Source organism: Rhineura floridana, chromosome 5 (genome assembly GCF_030035675.1).
Source record: "Rhineura floridana isolate rRhiFlo1 chromosome 5, rRhiFlo1.hap2, whole genome shotgun sequence".
Lineage (NCBI taxonomy): Eukaryota > Metazoa > Chordata > Lepidosauria > Squamata > Rhineuridae > Rhineura > Rhineura floridana.
The window spans coordinates 18,619,889-18,635,336 of NC_084484.1; positions in this window are offsets into that span (position 1 = coordinate 18,619,889).

Consider the following 15,448-nt stretch of genomic DNA (forward strand, 5'->3'; position numbering starts at 1 on the left):
CACTCTAAGTGGTTCCTTTAATGCACAGGATCAGATTTGTTTGGTTTATACTCTGTCTTCACACACTGGGAAAAGTTTAGTGAAATGATTTCTTAAGAACAGTTGAATGTAACAGCCATTTAACTATTTGATGCCTGTTGCTACCATTCTCCTAATGACAGACTCCAAATCTGCAGAAGCAAAAGTCAACCTCTGCTCACAAAGGTGCATATGTCATCATCACTTGATTTTTCTGACCTTGCTTACTTGACAGTTGGTGACTGGCAGCTGACTGCAAAGCAACTCCACTGAAAAGCATTGTGTTTGAGGTGAAATTGGAAAAGTAAAATTTCTGTCTGTGGCATTCTTCTATCATTGCTTGATTTTGCACTCATTAGTTGATAAATATATATGTGTCAGCCAGTCCATCATTTTTCAGGTTTATACTTTTGATCACTCGATTCAGTTTGCATTTAAAGCCAAACTAATCAAATTCACACTTTCTGAAACAATGAGAACTGAAATACAGCCATCCTTTGAAATTTGCACTTAATCTGAATTTTGTGCTGCAGTTCTCTAACCAAGCAATGTTTTCAAAAATGCATATATTAGGGGGAACTGTGTTCAAAATGAATATATTGGTGAAAATAACATACAAAGAAGCATTATATTAGTACGAATTGCATGCAAAAATTGTGTACGTCAAAACTGCATACAACACATATTTATTAGGATAAATTAGGACTAAAATGCTGAAGAATTTTCATGAGCAATTTTTTTTAAAAAAATCACAAATTGCAGCAAGAAATGTGGAAAACCAAATTTAGAAATGGAAAAATGAAAATCTGAGAGAAGTGAAATTGACAGATCATACCATCGCTACCATGAATGCACTCATTCAACTCATTCAAACTACATGTCTTGGCAATTTACACACATTAGGAAGATGTTGGTGCAGCGTGCAGCAGCTAGAGATCATTAGGAATGGGATTGAAAATAAAGCTGCCAATATACAAATCTATGGTGTGACCACACTTGGAATAGTGTACAGTTTTGGTCACCTCACCTGAAAAAGGATACTGAAGAGCTCTCAGCCTCAGCCTGCTTCACTATCTGCAATATGGAAATAATAATACTGTCCACCCCACAGGGGATGATTAAGGATTATGAAGAGAATGATTGTGAAATGCTTTGAATATGTAAAATTAGGGATGCTTGAGGAATTCAGTCTTTGTAAAGCCCAATATGAACCGACTTGATCCTCATATCCTGGAGTAATGAGCAGACTGGAACTTACTTATCCACCAGCTTTTGCATTTCCCAAATGTTCCAACGCAGCTTTTGGCTCAAAGAAATGTGTCTTTTGAGAGAAAGTGTGTTTAGAAATGTACATTTTGAAAGAAAATACTTAAAACATTTTTAAGTGCAAATTTTCATGCAGAATTTTTTTAAAAAAATGCAGAAACAGAATGAAAAGAATTTTTGAGTAAGCATGTTGAAAAGTGATATGGGCTGGAAATAGATCAATTTGTACTTGAAATGCACTATATATAAACAATTCCTAAGCAGCTTTTCTTTTCGGTTTCTCCAATAGTTTTTATTTGTGTACCTGTTAAGTCACTACGCACAGGAGTACACAGTGGTAAACACATCTGCAACCTTAATTCTAGAAAATGAAAAACACATCCTAGGTACCATCATAACAGAAGCTGACACCTTTTCCTGTGACCCCTGCTGTTAATTCTCCCCTGACATTCATCAACTTTACTTATTTACTTCTGTACAAAAATGGGAGAAAGAATACAATAGAATATTATGCTGTACTATGATAAGCTGGCATTTTGCATCTTATTTGCATTAGACAGGGAACATTCCCAGTGGGAAATATTTGTGCTAGAAAACAATCAAAATAAAATAAAAAACCTCGCTGACTTTAGGTGATATATACGCTTAGAACTTAACCTAATCAAACTGAAGTACGCAGTATGTAAATTACATAAGCAATTTCTTTTTGGTTTGGAGACAGTTATTAACATTCTCTGCAGATTCTTGTTTTCTCTTTCTCTCCCCTACTCCCCGCTTTCTCTTGGCTTGCTTATTCTTCTTTTGCTGTCCTTTTAAGAGTTGCTAACATCAGCTGCTTCTTTGTGGATTTCTCTTTTTGCTTGGTTGCCTACAAATTGCTCTAAGCTTTCCATTCCCTCTAAACCGTTTTAGCTGGGCAAGAGCTGCATGTTTCTGGGAAAATGTTTGGGTGCACTAGGACATTGCTAACAAGCAGAACAGTCAAAGGTTGTCTTATCTTTTGGGGTCGCATGTACAGTATTATGCCGCTGTATTCAAACAATACTATTGGAGAACAAAAGCCATCATTTGGAAAATGGGTGTTCTCCTGAAAATAGCTTTAAAAGTTCAGCCCATGTTTTTTCATGCCTTAAGGTGCCAGTGAAAGTCTAGCCATGCCCATTAAACTGAAGAAAAAACAAACAACTCCATCTCATTAATCTGGCCCTGATAGGACCAAGGAACCACTGACTTCAGCAAACATAGAGTAGCCATGACGGCAGGCCAGGCTCCAGCAATGGTCCAGGTGGGGCACTGTCCAAGGGCCAATGAGCTCAGAGGAGCCCCTCATTGGCTCTAATTGAACCCCACCAGCTGATCCAGCTCATGGATGTTGCTATGGTATCAAGAACAGCTTTGCACCCTTGGCATGGAACACTTTTGTGGGGTGGTGCATGGCCCATGGAAGCAATGGGAAGGGAGCAGGCTTAGGCCTTAAAAGGCCTTGGACTGCCTGATGTCGGCCTCTTCCTTCACGGGCTAACTTTTGAAGAGGATGTTGCTGGAACTGCTGCTGGACAGCCACAAAAAAGAAGAGGTACTTGAGCCCTGGCTTTCTGGTGGCTGCTTTGTATCAGTGAGTGCCTGATGATGCTGTCACCTCATCTGAGATGCTCCAACAGTTTCCCCCCAGCCTTGCCACTCACTGCTGTCAGTCTCTGCAGGCTGAGGGAAGCAGCAGGTGGGCAGCCCTGCCAGTTCAGTCTTACCCCTCCCCCACTGGGCACAGAGGTCATGGCTCAAGATGGCTGCTGTTGCGGAGGGTCCCAGGGGGGTGGCCTATGAATGGTCCTGCCAATGGCTCCCCCCTTGGCACATCCTGGGCATCACAGCAATGAGTGATACCCTTGCCCTGCCTGCCAAGCAGCATTGTGGCATGGCCCTTTTCAACCTTAGCATGAGCTGAGAAGGCATACCAGGACTGGATGGGCCTCCAGTCTTTCCAGCAGGGATGGGCAGAAAGGAGGCTGGCTGCCTGCACTAGGGGTTAAAAATCATAGGCAGTGGCTGCCACCGCCATTACTACTGCTATTACTACTACTACTGTTATCATTATCCCCACCAGTGGTTGAAAATCAAAGGCTGTGGCTGCGGCTGCTACTATCAGTATTATCAGCATCAGTGGTTGACAATCAAAGGCAGCCATTGTTGTTGTTGTTGCTATTTTACCATTTACCATATCTAGTGCAAACTGAGACATTCCTGATGTCCACTGAAGACTATTCTGCAGAATAGTCAGTACCATTATTCCACAATTATTTTTGGAGTTTTTTTAGTGTAAATTTTGCAAAGTGTTGCTGTACTTCACACATTCACAGAAACAGAAGCAAAAGAAAATGATTTCCTATAGGAAACTTCACTAAAATTGCATAGGAAGTCAGACATATTTAAAGTGACTATCTGAATTATGTCAACTGTCTTAATAATGTTGTTTCCTCCCTGCTAAAACAAAATCAGGAAAGCACATGTCTTGTTTCTATTATTTGGGCTGATTGCAGGTGTTGCCACCACTCACCATATGCTCAGAGGCACATGTTACCAAATTATTATGAACCATTAGCCTTGATAGCAATGCAGCTCCTGCCAGGGCTGATTTCATTGGTGGCCAGATTTTATCAGCTTATGATTATGATTATCACTCCTCAAGCTTTGGTGGAAAGATTTCATTATCATGATTGTTACTATTACTATTATTATTATTAGACTTTTCCCCAAGAAGATTTTGAATTTGGGTGGAAAGGTCTAGTGTCAACCTCTGGGCTCAGGTCCATAAAAAAGTAAAAGTCTAGTCCCATTTCTGATCAATATAAAGGAGGACCCACTCACTATACTTGTCTTTCATTTTTTCCCTCTTTTTGAATCTAGGGAGATTCAGTCTTGCTCTTCTTCTATGCTGTTATCATATTGTACTGCCTAGATGAATTTCCCCTTATGTTCTTGTATTATCCTTTAGTACTACAGTATCAATAATTTGTTTCTGTTACAATCTTGAATCTGTGGTCCATGTCCCCTTTTTTCAGCTTTATGCAAATTCATTTTTTGTAATTTAGTACAGTATGTGCTTCTTTGATATGAATACTATACAATTCCACCACCCCGTTCCATTGTCCAGTTCCATCACTTTTTCTTCCTTGTCCTGCCAATTTCTCCAAGAAATGATAGATAAAAGGCATGCTCAGTGAACCAGCCCATAGACCTCTAATGGTCCACACACAGCATCAGGAAAAAATCAGGTAACTCAGATTACTTTGTAATTTAAAAAATAATGGCATAGACGTCTGCAACATGCATGGCTCCTGGCAACATAATTATTAACACTTGACTTGGGAAAGGTAATGTAGAGCAGTGCATTGTTTTCTTGGGTCTATGACCCATTAATCTTTTGACATCAACATCTCATCACCATCACTCAAAAAGTAATCTTCTGCTGGCTATTCACAAAATGTATCCACACTCATGTCAGGGTTTTTTTCATTGATCTCAAATTGACTGTGGTTCTCTGTTTCCTTTGCCCCTTCCTTTCCTCCTTCCTGACCTATCCTGTTCTGAAAAGTCTAACTGTATTCCCATGAACAAGTATTTTTACACACACACGCACACACACACACACACTTCATATAAGTCCATTGATTTCCATGGCTCTAACATTCGATATCAACCTATATATCTTTGAATAAGCTAAGGACAGCTTTTTGAGATATTTTGCACTCCATTTTAATATGAGGAAAGCAACTTGCTATAATTTACAGTCATTATTATTATTACTCAGCTTTGGTTTTTTGTTTAGGGTAATATATGCATTTGAATAAATACATTATAAACATAAATATTACATTGGAGAAAAAAAGCAGGCATCTGAAAATCAAATGTGTAACCAGCATAATCTACCACAAACCTCAACACAAATAAATCAGTAGCTAGTAACTCCTGGTTGGCTCATTAGCTTTCAGGGTGTGAAAACTTTAGTTCTTAAAAGGGCATGATACACTGAGAAATGCACTTTTTTAAAAAAGAAAATGGCTTCAAGTCTGATAACAGATTAGTCCTCTTCAGTGATGTTAATTTTATACTTTACTTTCACTATCAAAAGTGTTCACCAAGCCAGAACCTTATTCATAACTGGTCAGAGATTTCATTGCCTCTGGCATGTTTTGTTTCCTGCTTGTTTTATCTGTAGGCTCTAGTTATTTTATTTTTGCTACTGTCTGCATTTATGCTATGTTATATTTGTTCTTTGGACAATTTTATGTGTCAAAAATTGTTAAATATGATTTACAAATTAAAAGTTTAAAAAAGAAGCAACCTTTCAATCCAATTTTAGAAGAGCTTTAGAAAATCAAAACTGTAGGCAGCAACTGTTCTTCAACCTTGGATCCCCAGTTGTCAGACTACAACTCCCATCAACCCCAGCCAGCTTAGCCAATGACCAAGGATGATGGGAGTTGTAGTCCAGCATCATCTGGGGTCCCAAGGTTGAAGAACAGCCAGTTAAACAGCATGGTTTTGTTCTGTACACAGATTTTGGAAGTAAGTTTTATCATGAATCCTAACGCATTTGAAGGTGAACATCCCCAATTTACACTTTCCAAAACAATATCTGATACAGAGGCTGCGACCCTATCTTCCGGTTCATCTGCTCCCGCGGGTAGTGCATGCCCTGGTCTTCTCTCGCTTAGACTACTGTAATGCGCTCTACGTTGGGCTACTCTTGAAGACGGTCCAGAAATTACAGCTGGTACAGAATGCGGCGGCACAGCTGATTAAAAATAGCCACCGGCGGGATCACATCACCCCAGTGCTTGAAGATCTGCACTGGTTACCAGTTCTTTACCGAGCCCAATTCAAGGTGTTGGTGTTAACCTTTAAAGCCCTACACGGTTTCGGTCCAGTGTATCTAAAGGAGCGCCTCCAGCATTACCAAGTATGCCGCCTGACGAGATCAGCCTCTCAAGACCTTCTCTCAGTCCCACCAGTTAAAACAGCTAGACTGGTGTGGACCAGAGGGAGGGCATTCTCGGTTGTGGCCCCCACCCTCTGGAACTCTCTGCCATATGACCTACGCCATGTCCCCTCCTTGGTAGGTTTCCGCCAAGGACTAAAAACATGGCTGTTTCAGCGGGCATACAGAATCCCTGGTTAATCTTAATTTTATAGTGTACAGATGTGGGTAAATTGAATATGTTATAATTGTATTTATATGTGTATTTTAAATTTTAATTATGTACGCCGCCTAGAGTGGCTGTTCAATCAGCCAGATAGGCGGCCTAAAAATAAAATTTTATTATTATTATTAATATGAGAACCAAAATACACCTATCTTTTGAAATTTGTACTTCTCCAAATTTTGCAATGTAATTCTCCAGCCAAGTAATGTGTACAAAAATGCATATGCTTGAGCAGTCTTTTCCAATTTTTGGGTCCCCTTATGTTGCTGGACTATAATCCCCTACGTTCCTGACCGTTGTCTTAGCTGGCTGGGACTAATAGGAGTTAGAGTTCAGCAACATCTGGGGACTCAAAGGTTGGGAAAGGCTGTGCTAGGGTAAAATATACATAAAATGGGTATATTAGTGAAAATAACATACAAAAATACATTATATTAGAGGAAACTATGTGTATATTAGGCAAAATTGCATACAAAATTGTGTTTATATGGAGAAATATATACTACAATGCTGATAAACTTTCATGAAAACTTTTTAAAAACAATCTTATGTGACAATAGGGAGAACTGAACTTCAGAATGGAAATGTGATAAACTAAAAAAAACCCAAAACAGATATATCATTAATTGCAATGCTACATTGGTACAGAAACTGATACAACCCATCTTGAACAGTGCTCCACTAGAACAGGTCAGTGAGAAACTACATGAACAGCAGTTTGGTGATTAGCAATAATGGAAACCAAACTAAGATGGACTGGCTGCTGTCACCTGTGAGCTGATTTGCTGTCACGTTACAGCAAATTAGTGCTAATCTACATAACAACAGATCACACACTAAAAGTATTCCTGGACATAACTGAATGTTACTCTATTTTTTGAAAATCCTTCCACATAGGAAGCTAGATTACTAACGGGAAGGATTCTGCCTAGCCTTCTCCTTGACACGCTTATTTTGTATGTGTAGTGACTGTTTTCATGCAGTTCCACTATTCGTAAGTCTAAAGTCATACAATCATGTTATGCCCCATGACCTGCTGTTTGCATATCCAGCCTAAGATGAATTCACACATTCACTCAAGTGACAGCAACCAGCTCATAGGTGGCAGTCAATCCATCTTACTTTGACTCCCATTATTGCTAATTGCCAACAGTGGCATGGCTGAGAACTGTGAGATAATGATTATCACTGCCATAATGTTGTAAATTCTTGTGAACAGTATCAGCCTTTAGTATGGCTGAAATTATCACAGCAGCATGGTCTGTGAACCAAAATCTAAGACTTGGTGAATCAAGAAATAAGCAGAATGCTGCATAGTGATATATATGAGAGAGATTTGGGGAGGGGGGGAGGAGTTTATTGACTTCTCAGATATAAATAACTATAGTACTGCTATAAAAATATAATAAAAGTTCTACACAATCCATCCTGCCATTATAAAAAATAAGTTAATTAACTAGGGACAAAAAAGTGGTAAACACAGCACACCCTCAACGTGCTACTCAACATATTTTAAGACAGGCTGCCATAGTGAGTAGTATTTATCTTTAGAATTTCTCCTAAGCTGCTTTTTTTTCTTTTGTCAGCTAAATAAAATAAGCACAGATTTAACTTTCCAATTTGATAATGTAATTATTTAAGTTGTTTAGGATGCTCTTGCTGTTTAGAATCCCCTCTATGGAAACACCAGTTTAAAAAACATTTTTAGGGACCAATTAATTCTTAACACTGTTGTTGTTGTTGGATGAATATTAAGCATAAATCGATAGTGAATTTTCATTGCTTGATTGAATTTGGAGGATGATTGTATGATTTCTAAGATACTGCTCAAAATTATAGCTGGTCTTCGAGGCAGTTGTACAATTTTTAAAATCAGCAATTAGTCTACAAAGTACAAGAGGTTATGTTGCTTTTGATACAACCAATTAAGGACTGGTTTACATGCTTACCTGGCTCAATCATCATTTTCCTGCAAGGAAGAAAAGGATATGTGCTTGTATCTTTCACTATTACATGATGACAAATTACAGAAGGGTGCACACATAACAATATATGTCATGAGTGCTCAATGCAGATGCCTGTAGTCATGGAGGCTCTCTTTGCAGGATCTTCCCCTCCCAGAGCAGGAAAAAACTATTGTTCAAACTGGGCCTTTGTGTGGTCAGCCTTAAATATTATGTTATTTCTGGGGGAGGGGGGGAGAGAGAACAGGACACATATGTGTTTGCTCTTCCATAACAGGAAAAGGTCATTTGGTCAAGCAAATGTGAACAAAACTTAATGTAGCTAGTGTTCTTACAAATGGATATTGTATGTCTTGTATTCAGATAAGTTCTTCAAATAGGTATTAAGTGGCAGATTTGAGATTGTGACTAGCTATGGGAGCAAGAACTCTGTGAACAAACATGTGCTTGATCTTTAAGATTACCAAATATTGAACCAAGAGCAATGTAAGTGAGTGAAATAGCACTGCAGCATCAAAATTATGTGAATTATGTGAAATAATACTTACATAACATGGTTTCGTTATTTCAACATCATTTGGATAGCCTCACTACTTCTTTTAACTTTGATTCCATAGGATTCTTACTATGTGTTCTCTATTTATAGGAAATAGGTGATCATGCCCAAAGATGGGGTGATAATACCAATTAAGTACATTATAAGATCAGCTCCCACTACAACAAATGGCTACCTGCCTATGGAACTTACTGGTGAAGGATAAAGTCCTTGGCATATGATTTAATTGGCACACTGAATCAGTATCAGCCAAAATGAATGTCTTCAATTTCACTGCTTCTGAAGGAAACAATAAACTATTCTATGGCTTCTCTTCTGCCAACCACTATGGAGCTGCTTCTGCCCAACCACGGTGGATCTGTTCTATGCCTGTAAGAAGTGTCATCTTACATCATGACCCTAAGCATGTTTACCACTAAATTTAAAAGGATTCGTTCCATAGTAAGTGTGCACAGGGCTGCAAGATTAGTTATGACTATTTTGTGAGTGGCAATGGCAAAGTGAACACGTTAGGTATCAAAGGATAAAGATGAATTCAACATGTCATCTAAAATCACTAATAATCTGATTTTCAATATATCTTTAACAAAAGCCAAGAAAATTGTTAACTTTTGTTTAAAGGGAAATTTGAGCACACTACTTCCTCATGCCAAACCCCACACACGAGAGAGAGAGAGAGAGAGAGAGAGAGAGAGAGAGAGAGAGAGAGAGAGAGAGAGAGAGAGAGAGAGAGAGATCAAAGGAAGTTCAAAATGTTTAAAAAAGGGTGGGATTTGCATGCCCCAACTTCACCTGCTTGGATAAACATCTGAGGAATTTACAGAAAGTAAAGGAGATTCAGTAAGACTAGCAACATTTGTCAAGCTGGTTTTGCTTACCCCTGCAATTGTTTTTGAGATTGTTTAAAATACTAATTTCATTTGTTTCACTAATTCTGAACTTATTTGATAGTCATTTGATGAAACCTAAAACACAACCATTGTAGCTGTATGTTCCTTCACTACCATTGGTATTATCTTTGGGAGATTCATGTCACTGCCTTGTGAAACATAGTGCTGTGATGAATTAGAATCCGATGCATATGAAATTTACCCATGTGAAGCTAACAACTGTTAGCTGCCTGAGGTTGCAATACCACTTGGTTCAGTCTATTGCCTCTGGCAAGATGGCTTCTGACAGCACCTGACCAAGCTGTCGTGTGCATTTTGTGGGGATTAAGCCAAAATTAAATGAATTAAATTAAGAAATTACTCAAAACTGCTGGCAAGTAATGTCTAATTGGGTCTTTGTTGTTGTTGTTATGTGCCTTCAAGTCGATTACGACTTATGGCCACCCTATGAATCAGTGACCTCCAAGAGCATCTGTCATGAACCACCCTGAATTGGGTCTTACTTCTAAGTAAATATGTCTAAGATTGTGCTGCACAAGAAATGAAGCTGTAAATCCCCCCTCCCCCGGTTTTATTTTTTTATGATTTTAATTCTCCTATTGTTTCAACTAGGAGTCATTGTAACATTATTTTGGTTGGTGGCTTTGCCTTGCTATTATGCTTCATCTCTTTCCCCCTCCTATATAGTATTCCACATGCGGTATTTGATAGCTTCTCTCCTCACTGGCTCCCTTTCCATTTTCAGTAGAAACACTTTTGCTCACTTTGAAATGTTTCCACTCTCCCCTCCCTCTCCCTGGTGACTCTTAGGTCCCTCTATTTTCCCCCACCCCCCACCTACACTGTTCCCTTCTCTTTGGTCCTCTTGGATTAATCTTCTTGGCAAGTCCCAATATTACTATATTTCCTTTGCCACTTCTCGTCACATCTTCATACCTCTTCTGATTTTGTTTCTGAAAGTGCAGATTTTTCTGCTGGCTTTCCTGAGTGATAGTTCTCCTCTCTTCCACCTTACCTTCTCTTTCCAATTTCTTCCTGTGTCCTGTCTCTCTGACAGTAAAAGCTTGTGAAGAGGGCCTATGTTTGATTGAGCTTGCATAGTACCAAACTCAGAGACAGCCAACATGGCGCCCTTCACATCTTGTGGACTACAACTCCCATCAGGTTCAGCCAGCATGACCAATGGTCAGTAGTGATGGGAGCTGTAGTCCACAATATCTGGAGGCTGCCATGTTGATTACCCCAGCCTAGCTCATCATAGGTGCTAAAAAAAAAAGATAATGATAATAATGGTTCTAAGTAGTTATGATGATGTATGGCCTCATCATAATTTTGGGGATTGAAAACTGCAGGCTTTACCTTAGTTGACTACCTACAGAGCTGCCATATTATTATTTATCAATGAAATTGTTAGTAGTGGTGGTGGTGGTGGTTTAGAACCTAACTTTTTCCCCCCATTCATTGAAAGAGCTTCCACTCATGAAAGGAAAGTTGCACTCACTTGAGCAGAAGGACCCTGTGCATTAGCACAGTTCTGCTTTCTTTCCTGGAAGCTTTTTCCATGAAGAGAGCCAAAAGTGAGGATCAAGATGTTATTATTTATACAGCACTATGTATATGCACAGCACTTCACAAAGTCTTGTAAACAAACAAAGACAGGTTGCCCAATATCAGGAGTGGAGGGCAATTGTATGTCTGCCATGGAATCACAATTCTGACATGCTAGTACATTACATGGATGTAAAGACTGTGAAACGTGATTTGATAGTGCAAATAAAAGTTCTCTGAAGTGGTATATCACCACTGTTTAGTACTTTAGTATGATACTATAGAAAAATAAATTGCTTTCTTTCATGTTTTCATGTAAAGTATTATATTCATTAGAAGGCAACCCCTGTGAGACCAGAACCCGGGTCATTTGGTCCTCTTCTTCAGCCAGCTAGCCAGCCTATAAGGCTAGACAAACACTTTCAAGGCTTCTTCCAATCTATGTGAAATTCCTCATGTTACAACTGTCCCTCAGCCCAGCCTTCTGACATCCCAAATCTTATTTCAGCACCATCCTAATTTCATTGGCATAGCTCCACCTCATGTTCTCCTTTTCTAGCTGCTTGCTCAAAAATAGAACTCCTGTTCCACTCAACTGACCATGAAAATGGCCTCATCATTAAACTAATTTGGTAATCCAGCTGCTGACAATTTCACTGAAAACATGCATCCTGCCTGGTAGGTTGAAGAATGGCATCTGGTGGGTCCAGGCCAAAACCTGGTTGTGCCTGGTGGCTTAGGATGTAATAGCAAAAACTTTCAAACCAAAGAAAAATAGTCTTTGCCTTTGGTTCTGTTTTCCCAGAGTGTAGTCCTTCCCCGAGAAACCTTGAGAAAGAAAATAAAATCCCACAATGCTAAGCAGAACCCTGACACCTGGCAAACTAACTGCCTTCGCTTTGAATCAGTTCATCCAAACCACTATTACTCACTGGAGAAAAGAGGATAGCTGGGACCACACAGTTTTCAGCATGGAAGACATTGTCTTCAAGGTCTCAGAATTAAGGGCAAATGGAGCACTGCCAACCAACCTGAGTCTTGATTTCACCAAGTCCACCTGCCTTTTTACTTACAACCAGGCCAAGGGGTGGCCTAGGCTGTTTCTTCCTGCTTAGCCTCAGTTTTGCCCTTGCGGAACTCAGTGAGGAGGAAGAGGAGGAGAAAGTTGGTTCTACCTATGATTGGTTCTGTCTCCACCTGCTGTTGACTTTCCTGCCTTCTGTCCTACCACTCCCAATGAGCACCAGCCAGAACTACCGCATCCCCTCAGTTGTTTCTGCTTTGTGGTTTGAAGCCTTACTGGACTTCAAGTAGGGTTCACTGACTCTCAAAAGGTCCCCTTGGACACTGTGCTTAGTCTTTCTTCCAAGCAAGTGTTTGCTGCCACTCTTTTGCAGCTTTGCTAAGTGGTCTATCAGGCAAGAGAGCATTTCCCAATCTTCCATTTCTCCTTTCCCCCACCCTCAGTCGGCTGATTCCTCCTGCCATTAGGTCAGACTGTAGATGAGCCAGAAGCCAGAGCCCTTTGTTTGCTCATTCATTCTTGGCCCACTGCGGGAACGGGCACTGCTGTGGCCGGCTGTATGAACCCTGGAAATTATTATTGGCAATCTTGGAAAGTCAGAGGTATGGCTGAGTTCTGTGCCTCTACTTCATGCCTCAGTGTTAGGAAACGGAGACTCCCCAATGCATTTCCCACAGTGATACACTATCCATGTTTCAGCTTGCATAAGGGAAAAAATGGCCGTGCATAATAAGGGTACAGCAAGGATTAAGTCCCCAGGCTAGCAGTTGTGTTTCTGTTATTTCTCTACTTTACAGTAAGAATCCAGGGTGCTCACACATTAGCTGTAGCCAAACTAGGCTATTTACCAAAAAAAATCTCATGAAACAATTTTCATCCTAAGCAAGACTATGGGGCATGAGAGGCCTCTTGGGATGGTAATTCAAACTATGAGGCAAGACCCACAGAACTAAGTCTAACTTCTCTTTCAGCACTCCCTGCGTGTCACACCATCATTACATTTAGCATTATAAATTGCTCTACTGTAATGACAAAACACATTTGTCACCCGAACTGGTTCTCCTATGTGCCAAAGCCCATCAAATTAATGCCCGTTACATGAAATATAGTGACAACCAGGCCTCCTGCATGTGTGAGGCTAGCAAATGAATTTATTCTGTTTTGCAGGCGATTTACATCAATATAGCACCAGGCTGTGTTCCTCCTAGTCAGATACCTGAAAAATGATTCTGTTAAAAGAAGCAATTGAGTATGCAGCAAGTCTATGAACAGTTTTCCATTGCATTTGTCACCACAATAAATTAAAAATAATAGATCTTTCAGATCCCAATATTCCCGCAACAGTCAGCATGAAACTTGAACTGCAACATTTTATGATATTGAAAGTTACTCCAGATAAACAGCACGCATTCTAATTGCCTTGCCTTTCAGACCCAGTAATTACTTTTTGTTCTATATGGTGACAAGCTGAGTGCCTTCTCTTTGTTTGCATGTAGCCAAACCGTTTGATCTCCTGATACCCCAATCTGTGATCTTTATTTTTTTTAAATACCCAGATTGTAAACACAAATGCTTTTTTCTAATCACCCATCAAACGTTCAGCACCCACCAATTGACTAAGAATGTTCTCTTATGGCAGAAATAATTCCCTACCTGCTCATTTGCATGAGCAAATACTAGTTGGTTGGTGAACTGCATCGTAAAATTCAGGTAAGTGTGAATTTTGAAGGATGGCTGTGTTTCAGTTCTCATATTATCCTAAAAAAGGTAAAGGTGTCCCCACACTTGTAGTGCGAGTCGTTTCCGACTCTTAGGGTAACGTCTTGTGACGTTTACTAGGCAGACCGTATATATGGGGTGGGTTTGCCAGTTTCTTCCCCAGTCTTTCTTTACCCCCCAGCGTATGCCAGGTACTCATTTTACCGACCACGGATGGATGGAAGGCTGAGTGGACCTCGACCCCTTTTACCGGAGATTCGACTTCCTCCTTCCGTTGGAATCGAACTCCGGCCATGAGCAGAGCTTCGGCTGCGTTACCACCGCTTACCACTCTGCGCCACAGCAGATCTTCATATTATTCTGGAAAGTGCAAATTTGATAAATTTGGCTGTAAATGAGACCTGAATAAAATTTCTTGTCTGTCTCTAGTATACGGTTACCCACAGAGCTAGTTACTGTTTGTCTTTTTTAAAAAAACTATTTGGCAGCTTTGTCCTTAGGTATACTGTTGTATCTACAGTGTGAATATCTAGAATATTAAAGTTTATGGGCGTTCTATGTGTTTATCTAACTAAGCTTTATGAATATCTTATAGGTGGCTGATACATCGTGTAGTTTTTGATTTTCATTATGAATATTGTTGTGATAGGGGTTACTATTCAGATGATTAAGAGGTGTTATTTATACACCATTTTAGTGTCACACACCATAGTGTGACCCCGCTAACTTAGGTTAGTATAGATTACCATGTCTTGGGGAGATAATCACCTCTTTTTTTGGTTAGTCTTGTGTGTTAGAGATTGAGATCTTCTGCCTGAATGATAGCTTTGCCCTAGTATATTGGAGGCCAGGGGTATTACTGGCCTTGAATTCCCAGGGTCAAGGAGAACACTAATCTCAAGTGAGCTGCTCTATAACAGTATATTGCTTTGGCAAATAAGAATAGGTATCGTTTTCCTTATTTTTAGTCTTTTTATTATAAAAATATATTTTCTTGCATATTATTAAAACAGGATGACTCAGAAAAGGTCAAGCATCAATAAGGATGGATAAATGCCATTCAAATATCATTAATTAATTAATTCACTAATAGGCAAAAAACCTTGCGGTTTAAGAACATACCTATAGCCAACAGATATTTCTATCAAACTTTAAAAAGCAGGGAAATTGGGCAGTTATAGTGAATGCACCAGGGGAGCAGGAGACCTGACCTCCTCTCTGAGATATTGGACTGCCCTACAAATTTGGTAAAATGCAAA